This window comes from Pseudophryne corroboree, chromosome 5, assembly GCF_028390025.1.
Source record: "Pseudophryne corroboree isolate aPseCor3 chromosome 5, aPseCor3.hap2, whole genome shotgun sequence".
Lineage (NCBI taxonomy): Eukaryota > Metazoa > Chordata > Amphibia > Anura > Myobatrachidae > Pseudophryne > Pseudophryne corroboree.
This window is the reverse complement of record NC_086448.1, coordinates 32,380,978-32,402,102: the sequence shown is the minus strand read 5'-3', so window position 1 is coordinate 32,402,102 and position 21,125 is coordinate 32,380,978. Positions and strand designations below refer to the sequence as shown.

At 48.4% G+C, this 21,125-nt stretch overlaps 1 protein-coding gene across 2 annotated transcripts in view; it reads right to left on the bottom strand.

Moving 5' to 3' along the window:
- SLC45A4 (solute carrier family 45 member 4) overlaps positions 1-21,125 on the bottom strand; it is a 137,740-nt gene that overhangs the window by 78,681 nt on the left and 37,934 nt on the right. Inside the window, exon 1 of one of the 2 annotated variants that reach the window (XM_063921195.1) lies at positions 10,806-11,163. The exons of the other annotated variant lie outside the window; for it this stretch is intronic. The gene's annotated coding sequence lies outside the window, so the exon portion shown is untranslated. Of the gene's footprint in view, positions 1-10,805; positions 11,164-21,125 lie in introns of those variants that run through there. 2 annotated transcript variants of the gene reach the window in all.

The window sequence follows — 21,125 nt, the reverse complement described above, 5'->3', positions numbered from 1 at the left end:
AGCAGGACTGCAGGGGAGAGTCAGGGAGCCGTCCTTCCAGCGGAGCTGTGAGGGAAAATGGCGCTTGTGTGCTGAGGAGATAGGCTCCGCCCCCTTCTCGGCGGCCTTTTCTCCCGCTTTTTTCAGGAAAACTGGCAGGGGTTAAATGCATCCATATAGCCTAGGAGCTATATGTGATGCATTTCTTTAGCCATATAAGGTTTTTATAGTGTTTTATTGCGTCTCAGGGCGCTCCCCCCCAGCGCCCTGCACCCTCAGTGACCGGAGTGTGAAGTGTGCGGAGAGCAATGGCGCACAGCTGCAGTGCTGTGCGCTACCTTATTTGAAGACAGGAACGTCTTCTGCCGCCGCTTTCTCCGGACCTCTTCGCTCTTCTGGCTCTGTAAGGGGGCCGGCGGCGCGGCTTCGGGACCCATCCAGGCTGAACCTGTGATCGTCCCTCTGGAGCTAATGTCCAGTAGCCAAGAAGCCCAATCCACTCTGCACGCAGGTGAGTTCGCTTCTTCTCCCCTTAGTCCCACGATGCAGTGAACCTGTTGCCAGCAGTACTCACTGAAAATAAAAAACCTATTTAAACTTTTACTTCTAAGCAGCTCAGGAGAGCCACCTAGCATGCACCCTTCTCGTTCGGGCACAAAAATCTAACTGAGGCTTGGAGGAGGGTCATAGGGGGAGGAGCCAGTGCACACCAGCTAGTCTAAAGCTTTTACTTTTGTGCCCAGTCTCCTGCGGAGCCGCTATTCCCCATGGTCCTTACGGAAGTCCCAGCATCCACTAGGACGTCAGAGAAAATATAATTCATTAAAAAAAAGCTAAAATAAAAACAGACCTGCTTTTTTTTACCGTGTTCTGATAAACATGCACGGATCTCATGGATCCGTGCATGCCTATCAGTGGGAAGGGGTTGGATTGTGTTAAATTTGCTGGACAAAAATGCGTGGGGGTCCCCCCCACTAAGCAAAACCAGCCTCGGGCTCTTTGAGCCGGTCCTGGTTCACAAAATATGTGGAAAAAAATGACCGGGGTTCCCCCATATTTCAAAAACCAGCACCAGGCTCTGCGCCTGGTCCGGTTTCCAAAAATACGGGGGACAAAAAGCGTAGGGGTCCCCCGTATTTTTGAAACCAGCACCGGGCTCCACTAGCCAGGTACACAATGCCACAGCCAGGGGACACTTTTATATTGGTCCCTGCGGCCCTGGCATTACATACCCAACTAGTCAACCCTGGCCGGGGTACCCTGGAGTGGGAACCCCTTAAATCAAGGGGTGTCCCCCCTCCAGCCACCCAAGGGCCAGGGGTGAAGCCCGAGGCTGCCCCCCCCCCATCGGCGGCGGATGGGGGGCTGATGGCCTTTTGTGAAAATGAGAATATTGTTTTTAGTAGCAGTACTACAAGTCCCAGCAAGCCTCGCCCGCAAGCTGGTACTTGGAGAACCACAAGTACAAGCATGCGGTGGAAAACCGGGCCCGCTGGTACCTGTAGTACTACTAAAAAAATACCCCCCCCAAAAAAACAGGACACACCGTGAAAGTAAAATTTTATTACATACATGCACACCACCATACATACATACTTACCTATGTTCACACGTGGCTCGGTCCTCTTCTCCATGTAGAATCCTAGGGGTACCTGTGAAAAAAATTATACTCCCATAATCCAGGGTATCTTCTTTCCTTTGTATAATCCACGTACTTGGCAAAAAAATAAAACTGAAACCCGACCACGCACTGAAAGGGGTCCCATGTTTACACATGGGACCCCTTTCCCCGACTGCCAGGACCCCCCCTGACTCCTGTCAAAGAGGGTCCCTTCAGCCAATCAGGGAGCGCCACGTCGTGGCACTCTCCTGATTGGCTGTGTGCTCCTGTAGTGTCTGTCAGGCAGCACACGGCAGAGATACAATGTAGCGCCTATGCGCTCCATTGTAGCCAATGGTGGGAACTTTGCGGTCAGCGGTAAGGTTACTTTCGGTCAACCTCTGACCGCAAAGTTCCCACCATTGGCTACAATGGAGCGCATAGGCGCTACATTGTATCTGTGCCGTGTGCTGCCTGACAGACACTACAGGAGCACACAGCCAATCAGGAGAGTGCCACGACGTGGCGCTCCCTGATTGGCTGAAGGGACCCTCTTTGACAGGAGTCAGGGGGGGTCCTGGCAGTCGGGGAAAGGGGTCCCATGTGTAAACATGGGACCCCTTTCAGTGCGTGGTCGGGTTTCAGTTTTATTTTTTTGCCAAGTACGTGGATTATACAAAGGAAAGAAGATACCCTGGATTATGCAAGTATAATTTTTTTCACAGGTACCCCTAGGATTCTACATGGAGAAGAGGACTGAGCCACGTGTGAACATAGGTAAGTATGTATGTATGGAGGGGTGCATGTAAGTAATAAAATTTTACTTTCACGGTGTGTGCGTGTCCTGTTTTTTTGGGGGTATTTTTTTTTTAGTAGTAGTACTACTACAGGTACCAGCGGGCCTGGTTTTCCACCGCATGCTGGTACTTGTGGTTCTCCATGTACTATCTTGCGGGGGAGGCTTGCTGGGACTTGTAGTACTGCTACTAAAAACAATATTCTCATTTTCACAAAAGGCTATCAGCCCCCCATCTGCCGCCCTTGGATTGGGGGGTGGGGGGGGTGGGGGGGGGGGGGGGGAGAACAGCCTCGAACTTCACCCCTGGCCCTTGGGTGGCTGGAGGGGGGGACCCCTTGATTTAAGGGGTTCCCACTCCTCCAGGGTACCCCGGCCAGGGGTGACTAGTTGGGTATGTAATGCCAGGGCCGCAGGGACCAATATAAAAGTGTCCCCCGGCTGTGGCATTATGTACCTGGCTAGTGGAGCCCGGTGCTGGTTTAAAAAATACGGGGGACCCCTGCACTTTGTCCCCCGTATTTTTGGAACCAGGACCAGGCGCAGAGCCCGGTGCTGGTTTATGAAATATGGGGGAACCCCGGTCATTTCCCCCCACATATTTTGTGAACCAGGACTGGCTCAAAGAGCCCGAGGCTGGTTTTGTTTAGGGGGGGGGGGACCCCACATTTTTAATTTTTAATTTTAACAATGTTCTTTTTTTTACAAAAGGTGCACAATGAAGCCCAGCACGGATCTCACAGATCCGGCCGAGATTCATTGTGTTAATGTCGGCAGTGTTTTACAATTCACTCCCGTAAAACACTGCCAAAAAATACGAATGACATCGACATCGGAAAATTCGAAAATGCAGAATACGACAGCTTAGTAAATTAGTCGTAATAAATTCAAAAAGTTGCAATTTTACACTTTCGATGTCATTCGTGTTTGAACTTTAACCTCATTCGGAAAAATACGAATTTTAGTATATATACCCCCTGGACTGTTACGCCAGGTACACTTGCTATATATTGGACAATATACCATGCAGACGCAAATCTGAACGGTTGTACAGCGTACGATATATCGGTACACCGGCCGTGCAGCCGGCTGAAATCACATTGTCCTGATGTGCACCCTGCCTTGAGGACGGAGACTGGGAAACGCTGACATAACTTGGGGCGCAGGTGGCAGCAGTAATGAAACCTCTGCATTGCCAGTGTATTATTTTATCTGCAGACCCGCTGTAAAGGATTGCACTTTGTGACCTGCGCTTTACAGGGTGTTACACAATATATTCCACAGAACTCGTGTTGCTCAAGGCAATTTTATAGTTTTATGTCTTTCTTATTATGCCCCTTATAATGGATATCTCTGGCGTGATCCTTCATACATTGCACTGGTAATAAAGCTCAATCCCTGAATTTGGCTTGCTTCCAAACCTTGTTGTGTAATCTAATCTTTACAACACCATCAGATCTCACAGATTAACTGTGTGACCACTGTGCCTTATACCCACGCAAGGTCAAATGCCAGCGCAACATGGCATACACACCCGACACGCAGCGGCCAACGTGCAGTTTAACTAGAGATTCAGAAGGTCAATGCAGATCACACTATACACATCACTGTGTTTACCACAATGGGGGAATTACACCAAGACTTCTATACAGCAACCACCAGGTTATACGGATCATTTTATAAAAAGTGGTTCCAACATCTCACTCAGAAGGGATGGGGCTTTTGCAGGGGTGGAGCTTACACAGGGATGGGGTATGTGAAGGGTGGGGTATGTGAAGGGGTGGAGCTTACCTGGGAATGGAGACTCTGCAGGGGTGGAGCCTGTGCAGGGGTTGGATTTATGCAGGGACTAGTTGATTCATCGCGCCCTACGGGCTCTCTTCACACCATCGTAAGGGGCTACGCCCCCTTAACCCTTGCACGCCCTTGTGGCTTGCAATATTTTTATTATATGGAGTATTACCCTCCAGTCCTAATTGTGAGCGGTTAAATATTGCACGGACACAGGGCGTGCGATGGTTAAGGGGTCGCAGCCCCTTGCAACGGAGCGAACAGCGCACGCAGGGCCTGATGAATCGCCTAGTAGGTGATGTGGTTGGGGAGGGGTGGGTGCGCGTCGGGAGCCACCGTGGGTGGGGGAGGGATCCGGAGCCACCGCTGGTGGTGGAGGAGGGGTATGGGGGTGCCGCGGATGGGGCCCCGCAGGTACTGTGAGTGAGGGAGGGGTGGGTAATGCTTCTCCTCCTGGAAGCAGCCAAGCTGCTGTCCTCCCTTTGGCAGTGGCTCTCCCGGAGACTCGCACAGCAGCCAGTCACTATTGTTAGCGCCAGTGTCCCAACGCACCGCATTACAGGGAAGATGCACTCAATAAACTACAGCACCCAGCAGCCCTTAGTACCGGAATGCTTCGGCACTAAGGGCTGCTGGGAGCTGTAGTTTATTTAGTGTCTACTTCCCTGTAATGCTGCGCGTTGTGACACTGGCGCTAACAATAGTGACTGGCTGGCGGAACTGACTGACTCGCTGAATCAATGTAAAAGGTGAGAGTGCTGTGCAGTGTCAGTGACACTGCACCCCCACTGCACTGCACAGCACTGTCACCTTTTACATTGATTCAGCGTCCAGACATTACCCTCCGTGATATCACCCACTCTATCCGTTACATTAGCCATCTTGGGGCTTCCAGGCCGGCGGCCCAGGTGCTGTGTTACGGAGTCAGGGCCTCTGGGCGCAGCTGTGGCGGGGAGGCACTTCTGTGACATCACACGCAGAGGAGGGTCAGAGAGTATGCGGCGCAGGGAGGGCTATGTAAGCCTTCTGCTGCGCCGCTTTCATACACATCTATACCAGTGGCTGCAGCAGCTTTTGTTCCACCTGCGCTGCGGCTAGGGAGTGGGGATTGTTGATGCCGGAGGGGGCAGGCGGACTGGCAGCAGGACAAAGGACGCTGCAGCAACAGGATTTTTTCCCCCCTATCTACAGGACAAACTTGCTGCAGATGCAGTGGGCCTATTTTGGGGTGTGGACCTGGAGCTGCAACTCCATCAGCCCCATTGTTAATCCTGCACTGGGAACACACAGCAGCCAAGGGGCAGCCTCCTACTGGATGTAACCAGTGTGGGAGGGAGTTTCTCACCCAATCAGCTGTGGACTGGGTGTGATAGACCTGCTGCTAACCCAATGAGAGCTCCTAGCCATGCCCAGCGTTATACACAGTCACAGATCTGGGCTGTTATCTAGGACATAGGTTCTCAAACTCTGTCCTCAGGACCCCACACAGTGCATGTTTTGCAGGTAACCCAGCAGGTGCACAGGAGAATTAATTACTCACTGACATTTTTAAAGGTCCACAGGTGGAGCTAATTATTTCACTTGTCATTCTGTGAGGAGACCTGCAAAACATGCACTGTGTGGGGTCCTGAGGACAGAGCTTGAGAACCTGTGACATAGGAGATAGGTAGGGGGGGGGGGGGGGGGAGGGGGGGGGAATTGGCTGTGTTTGGGAAGATCCCCATTTTGCATACACAAACGTTGGGAGATATAGAATACTGCAAGGAGATATGGGGCCATTAAAAAAAAAAAAAAAAAACTTTCGTAAACCTGTAGGTTTTCCTATGTGATCATGTGACTGAAGAGGTCATAGTAGGCACATGACACTTACCAAAAGGAACAAATCTAATACATACATAATATCCGAAAGATTTTTTTTATGGGATGAAAGAGCCAATTATCTGCACAGACAGAAAATAGAGAGTGATACTGTAGGAGTGTGTTATTCCAATACACATCCTGGCCCGTCTACTGGTACCTTTGACAGGCCTACTGTATTACAGAAGCACATGGGAACTCCGAAGCCTTCGGCTCGTATGGTCAGAGGACAACTGGTGACCCTAGGCAATGTACAGCTTGTGTAAGACCTTTATTCATTCAGCACTGAGACAAGGGACATATGTTAGCATGACTCTAGAGCGATTGGGAGAAATCCGTTCCTACATAACTAAAATAAAAGTGCCGGTAGGATCCGAATAGCATTGCCGCATTTAGCTCAATATAAAAAAAGGACAAAGTCTGATAAATGATACCTTCTACACGGGACACGAGAGCGGCCACTGGCCCGAAACCAGCCACAGTGCCTGCTCGGCTACTTCAAACTGAACCCACTGGGACCGCTTTGTGGAGAGTGGTCGCTGTATGCCTAGAAAAGGTATTCATGTCACACGGAATCATATGACTAAGGGGCCGATACATGTTCAGCACAGAGTGCAGCAGAGGCAGCCATTTGTGGGAGGGACCAATGAGAATGCAGGCTAACTAGTGACATCACTGCCCGAACAATGCCACTAGATCCGTCCAATGCCCCTAGCTTCATCCAATGCCCGCCAATGCCACTAGTTCCGACTGATGCCCAAACAATACCGCTAGCTCCGTCCAATGCCCCTAACTTCATCCAATGCCAGTAGTACCGTCCAATGCCCCTAGCTTCATCCAATGCTACCAACTCCGTCCAATGCCACTAGCTCAGATCGATGCCCAACCAATGCCACTAGCTCCATCCGATGCCACTAGCTAATGCCTGGCACCACTAACTCCATCAAAAGACTGACTAGTGATGACCATTGACGGCTACCATCAGTGGTTTTACACAATTGGTAATGAACCAGCAACGGTTTGTCTACATGCAGATAGCACCCACACATGTGCACAGCGGTGCCACCATTCACCATACGGGATCAACCACTGATGTTTACTATCAATGGCCTCCCATCGATGGCAGACACTATATGCCTGACTAACGTCACTAGTTCCATCCAATGTTTCACAGATGTCATTAGTACTGTACTTAACAAATTGTTACAGTAGGCCCCAATACTGGGCCAGAAAACATGGAGCATGGTGGCCAAAATGATTTACCAATGGAGGCAGATAACGTTTCCACCTTACACTCTCCCCTCCAACAGCCACAGCTATTATTAGGCCATTGCCTTGTACGTCATGCGTTCACCACATCACTTAGAGCAGGCATGTCCAAACTGCGGCCCTCCAGCTGTTTATAAACTACACATCCCAGCATGCCCTGACACAGTTTTGCTGTCAGAGAATGCTAAAGCTGTGTCAGGGCATGCTGGGATGTGTAGTTTCTCAACAGCTTGAGGGCCGCAGTTTGGACATGCCTGGCTTAGATAGTAAGCTCATTTGGGTAGGGCCATCTTTAATTAAGTTTCATAAATGCACCCGATCAAAAAAAAAATAAAAAAAAAAAAATCAACATATTCATCCAATGTCTTTACTAAAGACCAAAACTAAAGCTGAGACCACTCCAGGAATCTAACCAGTGACGACGGAACTCTTACTTCTATTAGGAAATTCTCCAGTCAGTCCTGTGCAGTTTTACCCCACATTTACCCATCACCACTTACACCTCTCCCTCCTCCCTCTATAGCACAAGTCTTCTTCCCTATGCCCACTTGTTGCATACACCTTCCCTTGTCCCTCTCAAACAGCCAATTCCCTGTCCCCGGTCCACCTATATGTCTTGCCTCCAGTAGGCCATTAAAATAACTTGGCTCATGCAGCCTGCGCACCACAGGTTGTGCGTCTGAGCCCTGAACAAAAACTACAGACAACAGCTAAAGATGCACACTGATAACTTTCTACACTTTATTGCAGGTTAGGGACTGAACGCAAACACTGGCTTGGGGGCGATAGTGACGTGTCGGGAATCTTGGTTGTGCAAATTGAAATCGTGGGCAATTAAAATCCACAAATTGTTACAGCAAAATCAGTTTGTATTTCTTGCACCCTGCAGAGTAGGGGAAAGTCCTTATTTCATGGTAAAAATGTTGAGACGGTGCAGAACCTCTGGTACACCCCTCCCAATGAATAATCATGCACCTGGAGGGTGTCTCATACCGGTCTGCTATCTTATTTGCCATTTATTGGCAGTAAAGGGTTATTTCCTTCCCTTCCATGCACCTCTCCCAGGTCACGCACTGCAGAACACTACAACGCGGCGACCCTCGCCAAAAGGCGGTTTGCAATTGATTTACAAGAATTGCAGAAGTGCTTCCTGAAAAGGAGTCACAATGTGCACAATTGTCACAAATTCATGCTCCCAAACTCCTGCAGAATTGAATAGGCCCCCTTGGAGTAACCGTATCCCATGTACCAGTTTCTGTGACTGTCCAGCAATAAACCAATGATGCACAAACTGCAACTGTATGATAATTTATTCTAAACTAATAATCTAGATCAAACTTACAACGAAACATTCTAAGTGATGAAGGTTCTCATTGACAAAAGCTAATCTAGCACCAGGACAAATCATAAGGCAATGCAAGAAGATGAAAATTAAGGCGTTGGGAAGGGGATTCTGTGCATGCAGAATTTAAGTGTTGCGCGTGCCCCCCCTCTCCACTACAGGGCAACAGGATTCTGCAAAGGTGCAAAATTGAATCTTCTTTACTCGCACCTCCGAAATGAGGCCCCGAGCACCCAATCTGCAGAACTCTAAACCATTCTGTCTAGTTCTGTATAAATAAATTGTAACTTAAGTCATAATATGCAATTGGCATAGCTAGCTTGGCAAGCCTTCCCTCGTGTGACAGATATATTAATACATAAGGCAAGAAGGACGTAGGAGAGAAACGGATTCGGTTTCCTCACATTTCTAGAGCACAAAGCAGGCTAAAAAAGGGAAAAATATTCCAGATATTCTTTTCAGGACTACGAGGAAAAACAAAAAACCCAGAAACTTCTGCAGTGTAACCAGTAACATAAGACTGTGTCCTTGGCAATCATAACTGGCGTGAAGGGGTTAAATCATTCCAAATTGTTAGCTTTTATGGTCTACATATTTACACACAACGGCAAGAACAATGGCTGCACGTCTGTATAGTCATACCGTTCTGCAATCTTCGCTATAGGGCCACAGTTGGCGTTACCTTTTAGCCGCTGGCGTGTAGAGCTGGGTTCCCACCATTTGGCCTTCGCATGTTTGGCTATGCACAATGGTAACTTGTCACTTGTAGCCGGAAAAGCTTCAAATCTGGGCAAATATTAACCATCAGGCCACCAAAGATTGCAGGTGATGGTTCATCGATGGATGTGGCCTACAAGTGGACTACAGCGTGGCCAGCTGAGCCCAGGATGCTATGGAATTCCCAATGTGTGACACCTTGGCAAGGGAGCCTGTGTCTGTCCGGTTTCCAACACACCTAATTCGTAACCCTGAAGTGACCAGGCCTACAGCCCCAGAACCTGTGCCAAGGCATTGTTGGGCACGTCTACCTGTTTGCCTGTAAAAATTGGGAGCTTTTCCCTGACAATCCAGACAGGTACAGGGTATAGAGAACTAGCTGGGGAATGTATTACCATATGCAACAAATCATATAAACTTTTGGGTTCTGTTTGAAAACTAAGCAAGTTGGACGTACGCTTGGTTATACACAGGTCTCTATACGCAATTCCCGCAGGTGATAGGTTGAGATGGGCACTCGCAGGACCCCATTCAAACCAACGCAGTCATAAAGGCAATTTGAAGACATTCCATGGCTCAGAGAAGGACTCCATGCAAAGGATTGAAGGGAGTACCCCCTCTTACCCCCCAAGCCTCAGAACTATGGGGCCCATTTATCAATGGAGTGATAAAACTCGTTGTGAATGAAAAAAAACCTTGAGTATGATAAATGCTGCTTCAGGCAATCCGCTCCCAACTGTCATTTTTCAAACGCTCGACAGACAGTCAGGAGCGGAACGCTCGACAGACAGTCAGGAGCGGAACGCTCGACAGACCGTCAGGAACTGGTATGATTGGCTGGAGCACAATTTATCATATGCAACGAGTTTTATCACTTGTTGATAAATGAGCCACTATATAAGGAGGTGAGTAAATCAGACTTCAACTTCAGACTGAAGGCAAGCTGCGCTTACGCCGGACCATAGTGTCCCTACGAGCAAACCTAAGACCTTTCCAACACCGTGATAAGAATTTGCTGCGTTTAGACGCAGGAGTAATCCTTATAGAGCAGTTTTATGCGAACCGGGATGCTCATTGCACCGACTGCAGCAGCTTCCCAATTTCCCACACTTTCTACTTATCGCGTACTATTTTTATACTGTATACACAACATTCATTGCAGAACCTTGACAAGCAGCCCTCTGTGTGCTGGGGGCACAGACTCATTAAGCAGGTAGAACAGACTGCGGCAGTGGTTAATAGATCACTCATGCAGGGGGGGGGGGGGAATCTATAGGCACAACAAGACCATGCTTCCTAGGGCAGTTAACCCTTTCCGTGCCAAGTAGTGGTGCAGCGGAATAAAGGGGGGGGGGGGGGGGGGGAGGTAGTTTTATTAAAATCACAGGCCCAGGGAACATCTGCCCCATATAAACATGATACTGTATCTGCAGTCAGACACGTGCAAGCCTTACCCAGCTCAGTTCTACGGCAGGGGCTCAGCTAACGGATAGGTGGTCACTGGCTGCAGGCCCCACTTATTGCAATGACCTTGACGTCTGCTGCAGTCTTTGCTCACACCTCAGCGGAGGTGGCATCCGAGCCCAGTGAGAGGTAGACGGTCCGACGGGTGCAGCTGAGGTGGATGCAGCGTGGCTGGGATCAGCACAGGGGAGCCCTGCCTGTTTTCAGCTGACACACCATCGCCTTGGCAGCAGCGGCAGCTTTTGAGGGAGGGTCTCCGCTCCCCACCTCTGCTGCAGACACGCCATGTGAGAGAGAGACAGGAGAGACAGCTACAATCACCATGCATGAGAACAACACACATACAATGAACAGAGGCTGGAGCCCATTGCTCAGCGCCAGAAGCAGATTCTTCACTTTAGGGAGAGGGGGGTGGAGTTCGGGGGGTAGATGCACGCTGGTGCTGAGAATATCGTGCTGGTCATTCAGATCCATCTGTCTGCATTAACCCCTCCACCACCACAGCACGATAAATGGGCCCATTTTAAAGTATTATCCATCATTTGGAATTACCTTTACACTAAACCTATTTCAGGAGACTGCATGGAATAAAATCGGATAGGCGACGCTTGTATACCAGCGTCTTGCACTGCGCAAGAATCTATATACGAAACGCTGCAATGTCGCTGCTTCATTCATTGCACTCTACTGCGTTTCCTTTACAGGTGTTGGCCCAGATTTAGCATGCCTTGTAGAGTGATACATAGCACGGAGGTAAAGCACCAGCCAATCAGCTACTAACTGCCATGTTACAGGCCGTGTTTGAAAAAATGACAGTTAGGAGCCGATTGATAAAGTACCAGCCACTCTCCAAGGCTTGATAAAGGGGGGCCTCAGACTCCGTCACACACCGATATACAAGTGTCACATATCAAATTAATCAGTGCAGTCTCTTGAAGCAGTTTTGCCGCATCATGCTGAGGCGCAAATCTAGGCAAAAAGAGGCTACGTATATAAATGAGGAAATCTTTCTGCATTTAACAATTTCCTCCATAAAAAGACAAAGCAAAAATGGACTAAACAGGTCCCGACAAGCCAACTACTATTGCATCCAGTTTTCCTTGATCTATTCGTGCAGGCTGGCAGAGGAGGCCCAGCTCTGAGCTCCGCTGCTTTTCCCTATGCTGGTCTATACATTCTCAGTTATTGTAACAGGCCACTCATACCAAGGTTGGTTCTAAATCAGAGTGGGAGAAGAGACCTTCTGACGTCACTAGGGGAGGAGACACGTCGCCAGGGGGAGGAGCTGCGGCTGAACAGGGTACCCGAAAAGTACGCTCGCCACCCGATTACTAAAGGTAATAGTTGGTGGCGTGGATAGTAGACGACCTATCCCGCTGGCCTAGCTCCTCCCCCCTGACGTAAAAGGTCCCTTAGGCCACTTGAATCTAGCATCAACCCTCATACCAAGGCCTCAAGCTGCATGTACAGGGATAATGTACGTTTTATTTACATTTATTGTAAAAGATAAGACATGCAGAGACTATGGGGTTATTCAGGTTTGTTAGCAAACTAAAAAAAAAAAAAAATTAGCAATTGGGTAAAACCATGTGCACTGTAGGTGGGGCAGATGTAACATGTGCAGACAGAGTTAGATTTGAGATTTGGGTGGGTTATATTGTTTCTGTACAGGGTAAATACTGGCTGCTTTATTTTTACACTGCAATTTAGATTTCAGTTTGAACACACCCCACCCAAATCTAACTCTCTCTGCACATGTTACATCTGCCCCACCTGCACTGCGCATGGTTTTGCCCAATTGCAAACACACCTGAGTAAGGCCCCATGTGCACAGGTAACATTTACAGTTACTGCATACCTCCCAGCCTCATTGTGTGCCGGGGAGGGACATCTTTGCGTGCAGAAGACGTGCTGCTGCGGTGGGAGGTGTATCGTGACTGGACAAATGGCACCATTGCAAACAGACGTGGAAACTGCGCAGCGCCACATGCCATTGATGTGAGGTGAGGTGTTACGATGGTGCAGGGCCGGAACCGACGTCACACACTTTCCCTGAAAACGCTTGGGCACGCCTGTGTTTTTACAGACTCCCAGAAAACTACCAGTTACCACCCCTAAATGGCGGCTTCCTGTCAATCAACTTGCGTATGCCTAGCGATCAAAAAAGACGCTGGATTTTTTTTTGCAGTTTGACCTTGCGCATTACGATCCGCACGCATGCGCAGTTATTAGATAATTGGCGGCCTTGCGAATTTGCCCATCAGCAATCAGGCCCTATGTTTTCTACCCATATAGACTATATAATCTATATCGGTAGTTCTATCGCACCGTGTGTATGCAGCTTAAAGCTACAAATATAGCTGGCCAAGGAAGTTCTGGTGACCAAGGCCGACTGGTATAAAGCACAATATAATTACCACTCCCAATTATCACATTTAAAAAACAAAAAAATTATAATAAAACCTAACAATTCTACAGCGAGGTATCGGTAAAACTCAAATCTTAAAAATACAATTAGAAAAAGGTGGGGGGAGGGGGAGAAGGTGGTGAGGAAGACTCTTATGGGGACATTTACTTACCAGTGATAAGAGCGAAGTGAGCCAGTGGAGAAGTTGCCCATGGCAACCAATCGGCACTGAAGTAACATCTATAATTTGCATACTATTAAATTATTCAGAGCTGCTGATTAGTTGATGGGGCAACTTCTCCACTGGCTCACTTCTCCGCTCTTATCACTGCTTAGTACATGTCCCCCTGAATCTCCTAATTTAGACATAGAAAACATGCAATGAATTACTGACAATCACCCCACATGAGTAGAATGAGCAATCAACGCGAGCCCTGAAATAATAAATTGTAAAGGTGATGTAACCATGGGTCTATCTGTTGTAAACATCAGCAATAATTCAGGATATTTCTATAGATTGTAAGCTTGCGAGCAGGGCCCTCCAACCGTCTTATTACACAGTCTTGTTTTTCACTGTTTGCAATGTTTTTATTTTGCTATCACTGTTTCCAATTGTAAAGCGTAACGGAGTTTTTCTGCGTTGCATAAGAAACGGTTAATAAAATATTTAGTGGTTCAGATACCACAAGGTAGTTTCAAACACCTGGAGAATCTTTGCCGGTGTATATTGATTAAGAGTCTCAATGTATACGCCCCATTCACTATGAAAGCGTTTTACTCCTGATTCAATTGCTGGGAAAACAGCCTGTAAGTCAAAATACAGGAGTAAAGTTTTATGAAGTGTAATTTAATCGCCAAATGAGGATCTATAACAGCAAATTGTAATTAAATAGAAAATTAAGTCATAAATGAGACAGCAAGGTGCAGTATTAGGGATGATAATTAACCACCTGATAAAAGTGGTATATGTGGTATATGTGGTATATGCCGTGGTATATGGGCTTGCATTTTTTTAACAAACGTACTAAGAAGCCTTATACAGTAGTTACTCAATGTTAAATTGTAGCATTAAATATAATTGTTATTACAGGTTGAGTATCCCATATCCAAATATCCGAAATACGGAATATTCCGAAATACGGACTTTTTTGAGCGAGAGTGAGATAGTGAAACCTTTGTTTTTTGATGACTCAATGTACACAAACTTTGTTTAATACACACAGTTATTAAAAATATTGTATTAAATGACCTTCAGACTGTGTATATAAGGTGTATATGAAACAAATGAATTGTGTGAATGTAGACACACTTTGTTTAATGCACAAAGTTATAAAAAAATAAGAATTTACTTACCGATAATTCTATTTCTCATAGTCCGTAGTGGATGCTGGGGACTCCGAAAGGACCATGGGGAATAGCGGCTCCGCAGGAGACTGGGCACAAAGTAAAAGCTTTAGGACTAGCTGGTGTGCACTGGCTCCTCCCCCTATGACCCTCCTCCAAGCCTCAGTTAGGATACTGTGCCCGGACGAGCGTACACAATAAGGAAGGATTTTGAATCCCGGGTAAGACTCATACCAGCCACACCAATCACACCGTACAACTTGTGATCTGAACCCAGTTAACAGCATGATAACAGAAGGAGCCTCTGAAAAGATGGCTCACAACAACAATAACCCGATTTTTGTAACAATAACTATGTACAAGTAATGCAGACAATCCGCACTTGGGATGGGCGCCCAGCATCCACTATGGACTATGAGAAATAGAATTATCGGTAAGTAAATTCTTATTTTCTCTAACGTCCTAGTGGATGCTGGGGACTCCGAAAGGACCATGGGGATTATACCAAAGCTCCCAAACGGGCGGGAGAGTGCGGATGACTCTGCAGCACCGAATGAGAGAACTCCAGGTCCTCTTTAGCCAGGGTATCAAATTTGTAGAATTTTACAAACGTGTTCTCCCCCGACCACGTAGCTGCTCGGCAGAGTTGTAATGCCGAGACCCCTCGGGCAGCCGCCCAGGATGAGCCCACCTTCCTTGTGGAATGGGCCTTGACAGATTTAGGCTGTGGCAGGCCTGCCACAGAATGTGCAAGTTGAATTGTGCTACAAATCCAACGAGCAATCGTCTGCTTAGAAGCAGGAGCACCCAGCTTGTTGGGTGCATACAGTATAAACAGCGAGTCAGATTTTCTGACTCCAGCCGTCCTTGAAATATATATTTTCAATGCCCTGACAACGTCCAGCAACTTGGAATCCTCCAAATCGCTAGTAGCCGCAGGCACCACAATAGGCTGGTTCAGGTGAAACGCTGACACCACCTTAGGCAGAAAATGAGGACGCGTCCGCAGTTCTGCCCTGTCCGAATGGAAAATCAGATATGGGCTTTTATACGATAAAGCCACCAATTCTGACACTCTCCTGGCTGAAGCCAGGGCCAGTAGCATGGTTACTTTCCATGTAAGATATTTCAAATCCGCCGATTTGAGTGGCTCAAACCAATGGGATTTGAGAAAATCCAAAACTACATTAAGGTCCCACGGAGCCACTGGGGGCACAACCGGGGGCTGTATATGTAGTACTCCTTTTACAAAAGTCTGGACTTCAGGAACTGAAGCCAATTCTTTCTGGAAGAAAATCGACAGGGCCGAAATTTGAACCTTAATGGACCCCAACTTGAGGCCCATAGACAATCCTGTTTGCAGGAAATGTAGGAATCGACCCAATTGAAATTCCTCCGTGGGGGCCTTCCTGGCCTCACACCACGCAACATTTTCTCCAAATGCGGTGATAATGTTGTGCAGTCACCTCCTTCCTGGCTTTAACCAGTGTAGGAATGACCTCTTCTGGAATGCCTTTTTCCCTTAGAATTCGGCGTTCAACCGCCATGCCGTCAAACGCAGCCGCGGTAAGTCTTGGAATAGACACGGTCCCTGCTGAAGCAGGTCCCGTCTTAGAGGTAGAGGCCACGGATCTTCCGTGAGCATCTCCTGAAGTTCCGGGTACCAAGTTCTTCTTGGCCAATCCGGAGACACGAGTATCGTTCTTACTCCCCTTTGCCGTATAATTCTCAGTACTTTTGGTATGAGAGGCAGAGGAGGAAACACATACACTGACTGGAACACCCACGGCGTTACCAGAGCGTCCACAGCTATTGCCTGAGGGTCTCTTGACCTGGCGCAATACCTGTCCAGTTTTTTGTTGAGGCGAGACGCCATCATGTCCACCTTTGGTTTTTCCCAACGGTTCACAATCATGTGGAAGACTTCTGGATGAAGTCCCCACTCTCCCGGGTGTAGATCGTGTCTGCTGAGGAAGTCTGCTTCCCAGTTGTCCACTCCCGGAATGAACACTGCTGACAGTGCTATCACATGATCTTCCGCCCAGCGAAGAATCCTTGCAGCTTCTGCCATTGCTCTCCTGCTTCTTGTGCCGCCCTGTCTGTTTACGTGGGCGACTGCCGTGATGTTGTCCGACTGGATCAACACCGGCTGACCCTGAAGCAGGGGTTTTGCCAGGCTTAGAGCATTGTAAATCGCTCTTAGCTCCAGTATATTTATGTGAAGAGACATCTCCAGGTTTGACCATACTCCCTGGAAGTTTCTTCCCTGTGTGACCGCTCCCCAGCCTCTCAGACTGGCATCCGTGGTCACCAGGACCCAGTCCTGTATGCCGAATCTGCGGCCCTCTAACAGATGAGCACTCTGCAACCACCACAGAAGAGACACCCTTGTCCGTGGCGACAAGGTTATCCGCTGATGCATCTGCAGATGCGATCCGGACCATTTGTCCAGCAGATCCCACTGAAAAGTTCGTGCGTGGAATCTGCCGAATGGAATCGCTTCGTAAGAAGCCACCATCTTTCCCAGGACTCTTGTGCATTGATGCACAGACACTTTCCCTGGTTTTAGGAGGTTCCTGACAAGTTCGGATAACTCCTTGGCTTTCTCCTCCGGAAGAAACACCTTTTTCTGAACCGTGTCCAGAATCATTCCCAGGAACAGCAGACGTGTCGTCGGGGTCAATTGAGATTTTGGAAAATTCAGAATCCACCCGTGCTGTTGCAGCACTATTTGGGTTAGTGCTACTACATCCCCCAGCTGTTCCCTGGACCTTGCCCTTATCAGGAGATCGTCCAAGTAAGGGATAATTAATACGCCTTTTCTTCGTAGAAGAAACATCATTTCGGCCATTACCTTGGTAAAGACCCGAGGTGCCGTGGACAATCCAAACGGCAGCGTCTGAAACTGATAATGACAGTTTTGCACCACGAACCTGAGGTACCCTTGATGTGAAGGGCAAATTGGGACATGCAGGTAAGCATCCTTGATGTCCAGGGACACCATAAAGTCCCCTTCTTCCAGATTCGCTATCACTGCTCTGAGTGACTCCATCTTGAACTTGAATTTTTGTATGTACAGGTTCAAAGATTTCAGATTTAGAATAGGTCTTACCGAGCCGTCCGGCTTCGGTACCACAAATAGTGTGGAATAATACCCCTTTCCCTGTTGTAGGAGGGTTACCTTGACTATCACCTGCTGAGAATACAGCTTGTGAATGGCTTCCAATACCGTCGCCCTGTCTGAGGGAGACGTTGGCAGAGCAAACTTTAGGAACCGGCGAGGGGGAGACTTCTCGAATTCCAACCTGTAACCCTGAGATATTATCTGCAGGATCCAGGGGTCCACCTGTGAGTGAGCCCACTGTGCACTGAAATTCTTGAGTCGACCCCCCACCGCCCCTGAGTCCGCATGTAAAGCCCCAACGTCATGCTGAGGGCTTTGCAGAAGCCGGGGGGGGCTTCTGCTCCAGGGAAGAAGCTGCTTGGTGCACTCTCTTACCCTTTCCTTTGCCTCGGGGCAAATATGACTGTCCTTTCGCCCGCTTGTTTCTATAGGAACGAAAGGACTGCGGCTGAAAAGACGGTGTCTTTTTCTGTTGGGAGGGGACCTGAGGTAAAAAGGTGGATTTCCCGGCTGTTGCCGTGGCCACCAAATCCGATAGACCGACCCCAAATAATTCCTCCCCCTTATACGGCAATACTTCCATATGCCGTTTGGAATCCGCATCACCTGACCATTGTCGCGTCCATAAACTTCTTCTGGCAGATATGGACATCGCACTTACTCTCGATGCCAGAGTGCAAATATCCCTCTGTGCATCTCGCATATATAGAAATGCATCCTTTAAATGCTCTATAGTCAGTAAAATACTGTCCCTATCCAGGGTATCAATACTTTCAGTCAGGGAATCCGACCAAACCACCCCAGCACTGCACATCCATGCAGAGGCGATGGCTGGTCGCAGTATAACACCAGTATGAGTGTATATACTTTTCAGGGTAGTTTCCAGCCTCCTATCTGCTGGATCCTTGAGGGCGGCCGTTTCAGGAGACGGTAACGCCACTTGTTTTGATAAGCGTGTGAGCGCCTTATCCACCCTAGGGGGTGTTTCCCAGCGCGCCCTAACCTCTGGCGGGAAAGGATATAATGCCAATAACTTCTTTGAAATTAGCAGTTTTCTATCGGGGTTAACCCACGCTTCATCACATACATCATTCAATTCGTCTGATTCAGGAAAAACTACAGGTAGTTTTTTCAGACCCCACATAATACCCCTTTTTGTGGTACATGCAGTATAAGAGATATGTAAAGTCTCCTTCATTGCCGTGATCATATAACGTGTGGCCCTACTGGAAAATACGTTTGTTTCTTCACCGTCGACACTAGATTCGGTGTCCGTGTCTGGGTCTGTGTCGACCGACTGAGGTAAAGGGCGTTTTACAGCCCCTGACGGTGTCTGAGACGCCTGTACAGGTACTAACTGGTTTGCCGGCCGTCTCATGTCGTCAACTGATTTTTGTAATGTGCTGACATTATCACGTAATTCCATAAATAAAGCCATCCATTCCGGTGTCGACTCCCTAGGGGGTGACATCACCATTACCGGCAATTGCTCCGCCTCCACACCAACATCGTCCTCATACATGTCGACACACCCGTACCGACACACAGCAGACACACAGGGAATGCTCTTATCGAAGACAGGACCACACTAGCCCTTTGGGGAGACAGAGGGAGAGTTTGCCAGCACACACCCAAGCGCTATAAATATATAGGAACAACCCTATAGAAGTGTTGTCTCCCTTATAGCAGCTTAATATATATCAAAAACGCCAAAAAAAGTGCCCCCCCCCCCCCCCTCTCTTTTACCCTGTTTCTGTAGTGCAGTGCAGGGGAGAGTCCTGGGAGCCTTCCTCGCAGCGGAGCTGAGCAGGAAAATGGCGCTGTGTGCTGAGGAGATAGGCCCCGCCCCCTATTTCGGCGGGCTCTTCTCCGGAGTTTGTGAGACCTGGCAGGGGTTAAATACATCCATATAGCCCCAAGGGCTATATGTGATGTATTTTTTAGCCAGAACAAGGTATTCTCATTGCTGCCCAGGGCGCCCCCTGCAGCGCCCTGCACCCTCCGTGACCGCTGGTGTGAAGTGTGTGACAACAATGGCGCACAGCTGCAGTGCTGTGCGCTACCTCATGAAGACTGAAAAGTCTTCTGCCGCCGGTTTCTGGACCTCTTCGCTTTTCGGCATCTGCAAGGGGGTCGGCGGCGCGGCTCCGGGACCGGACTCCATGGCTGGGCCTGTGTTCGATCCCTCTGGAGCTAATGGTGTCCAGTAGCCTAAGAAGCCAATCCATCCTGCACGCAGGTGAGTTCACTTCTTCTCCCCTAAGTCCCTCGTTGCAGTGAGCCTGTTGCCAGCAGGACTCACTGAAAATAAAAAACCTAACAAACTTTTTCTAAGCAGCTCTTTAGGAGAGCCACCTAGATTGCACCCTGCTCGGACGGGCACAAAAACCTAACTGAGGCTTGGAGGAGGGTCATAGGGGGAGGAGCCAGTGCACACCACCTGATCCTAAAGCTTTATTTTTGTGCCCTGTCTCCTGCGGAGCCGCTAATCCCCATGGTCCTGACGGAGTCCCCAGCATCCACTAGGACGTTAGAGAAACATATTTTCAGGGCCCTGACTACGTCCAGCAACTTGGAATCCTCCAAGTCCCTAGTAGCCGCAGGCACCACAATAGGTTGGTTTAAGTGAAATGCTGAAACCACCTTAGGGAGAAATTGAGGACGAGTCCTCAATTCTGCCCTGTCCGTATGAAAAATTAGGTAAGGGCTTTTATAGGATAAAGCCGCCAATTCTGATACACGCCTGGCTGAAGCCAGGGCTAACAGCATTACCACTTTCCATGTGAGATATTTCAAGTCCACAGTGGTGAGTGGTTCAAACCAATGTGATTTTAGGAATCCCAACACTACATTGAGATCCCAAGGTGCCACTGGAGGCACAAAAGGAGGCTGTATATGCAGTACTCCCTTGACAAACGTCTGAACTTCAGGAACAGAAGCTAGTTCTTTTTGGAAGAATATAGACAGGGCCGAAATTTGAACCTTAATGGACCCTAATTTGAGGCCCATAGACAGTCCTGTTTGCAGGAAATGCAGGAATCGACCCAGTTGAAATTCCTCCGTAGGGGCCTTCCTGGCCTCGCACCACGCAACATATTTAAGCCAAATACGGTGATAATGTTGTACGGTTACATCCTTCCTGGCTTTGATCAGGGTAGGGATGACTTCATCCGGAATGCCTTTTTCCTTCAGGATCCGGCGTTCAACCGCCATGCCGTCAAACGCAGCCGCGGTCAGTCTTGGAACAGACATGGTCCCTGCTGGAGCAGGTCCTGTCTTAGAGGTAGAGGCCACGGGTCTTCCGTGAGCATCTCTTGAATTTCCGGGTACCAAGTCCTTCTTGGCCAATCCGGAGCCACGAGTATAGTCTTTACTCCTATCCTTCTTATGATTCTCAGTACTTTTGGTATGAGAGGAAGAGGAGGGAACACATAC